The sequence below is a fragment of the Macrobrachium rosenbergii genome, chromosome 43, assembly GCF_040412425.1.
Source record: "Macrobrachium rosenbergii isolate ZJJX-2024 chromosome 43, ASM4041242v1, whole genome shotgun sequence".
NCBI lineage: Eukaryota > Metazoa > Arthropoda > Malacostraca > Decapoda > Palaemonidae > Macrobrachium > Macrobrachium rosenbergii.
In genome coordinates this window covers 47029125-47031624 of record NC_089783.1, presented here as the reverse complement: position 1 = coordinate 47031624, position 2500 = coordinate 47029125, and positions in this window count along the sequence as shown.

Here is a 2500-nt window from a genome sequence, read left to right as displayed (position 1 = left end):
ACTCATAGAGCAGAAGGAATACGTTTGTGTCTAAAAGATACTATCATGACCTCTAGAAAAATCGTGCTGTCATCATCATAAGTACTTTAGCTAAGACTTAATTGACTTTGGTCGCATCATCAAGCCTAATGCAACCGAATGCACCGTCACTGGTTTTTACGAATATTAACCACGTGATAGATTTCCTTCACGTTTTCTTGACTGTTGTCGTCTAAGGAATTTACGCTTTTCAAGCGACAAAGGAAAAATGAACAGCTTCTTTTCGTAGTATTTAAAGAGTCGAGTCATGTATTCAGCATTTTACTCCGAGGCGCGTTGTACTATCATTGCTCTATCAAGAGGGACTGAATGGCAGAAATCATTACACAATATACTGTACATTTCTCACCAATTTGTAACCTCTAGCGAGTAGAAAAAAGGAAAACACTTCCTTACAGCTGGTTAACATATACCTCATTACAGCGCGTCGAGAATCACTCTCATTACAAGCACTGCACCATATAAAGGCCATTTTTAGTTTTCTGTAAAAGTAAACTATTGAGATGGCTCTTTGTCTGTCCGTCCGCACTTTTTCTGTCCGCCTTCAGATCCTAAAAACTGATGAGGCTAGAGGGCTGCGAATTGGCATGTTGATCATCCACCCTCCAATCATCAAACATACCAAATTGCAGCCCTCTACCCTCAGTAGTTTTTATATTATTTAAGGTTAAAGTTAGCCATGATCGTGCGTCTGGCACTTTTATAGGTGCCAACAACACAGGCCACCGCCGGGTCGTGGCTGGAAGTTTCATGGGCCTTGGCTCAGAGTTTCATACAGAACAGAACAGAGAAGCATCACTTCATCGTTATTGAAGAGTTTCTCTTTAAAGGAAGAAGAGTAGACGAAAAAATAGGTAGAAAGTTTTTTCAAGAAAAATGTTCTGCCTATTTTTTCCATCCACTCTTCCTCTTATTTAAGTCAGGTATAGTTTTCAAGAAAAACTATACCTGGCTGAATCATGAGGTACCCACTCAAATATACTCGGAAGAGGAGGTATGATAGAAGGAGGAAGAAGCATTCGTAGACATAAATAGAGCAGATATAAGAACAGTATCATCGCTAAGAACATTGTTTGGTCAAAAGATAAGGTGTAAAATTGAAGCATGTATCCTTGCATTTACAGTAATAGATATAAACCGTACCAAATTAAATAAATAAATAAATAAAAATAAGTGAGTAACGGAATAACCCATAAGCAATAAGTTAGGCTGACGATATCTGATAACGAACTGTCAGCTCAGCTGCCTTTAGGTTATCAAGAGCGATGACAAAACATTCTTCGGATTCCTGAGAAATAGTGACTAAACATCAAGGACGCAATAAAAAGACTCAAATTGTTCGTGACTTACGGAACCATGAAGGCAGTCGATAACATGGGATGCAAATGGAATAGCTTATAATTTAGCTGCATCGAAATTAAACAGAGCAATACGGATCAGTGGAGTATCCGGAGAAGAGAGAGAGAGAGAGAGAATTACGACAGTTAAATGTATCGTCCAAAATAAACAAGTGAAAAAATGCGCTGAAGTTTCTTCGGCGCAATCGAGTTTTCTGTACAGCGTATAATCAAGGCCTAATTTAGGCCACAGAAAATAGATCTATCTTTCGGTGGTCTCGGTATGATGCTGAATGAGCCGCGGCCCATGAAACTTTAACCACGGCCCGATGGTGGCCTGTCCTATATCATTACCAGAGGCACGATTATGGCTACCTTTAGCCTTAAATAAAATATAAACGACTGAGGATAGAGGGCTGCAATTTGGTATGTTTGATGATTGGAGGGTGGATGATCAACACCAATTTGCAGCTCTCCAACCTCAGTAGTTTTTAAGATCTGAGGGCGGACAGAAAAAGTGCGGACGGACAGACTGACAAAGCCTGCACAATAGTTTTCCCTTACAGAAAACTAAAAAGGAAGAAATTTCTGAAGCCGTTTCGTAACACACCTTTTAATAAACTGTCGGGGAATATCAACTAGAATGAAGGCTCTGCCTACATTCAGTGAAAAGTTTCTTTGCAGAATTACCAAAGGAAGAATCAGTTCTACTGTACTACGAAAATTAGAGGGTGTAGTTTGTTTATGAGCAATAATTATTCATGAATCCACCGTGATAAGCATGGTGAAATTCCAATGTCTTTTCTTTGTATAAAATGAGACCAGGATATTACATCTTTATGGAGGTAGAGGGATTCAATGCAATTTTAAAATGATCCAGAGTAGCTTTTGTTTCTCTTTGCTTAACGATTTGTCTGTGATACATCTACATCATATTGGTATGAACCACTGCCGCAATACTTTATTAACATGCTATGACTAATATCAGTATCATCGTTGATTTATCACCAGCATTATTTTAGATATTCTCATTAAAACACACAATAAAGATATGCTTTGTTAAAGGAGAGATAAGAAATACATTAAAAACGGAGTGACATTACCAAACAAAATAGTTATCCTAA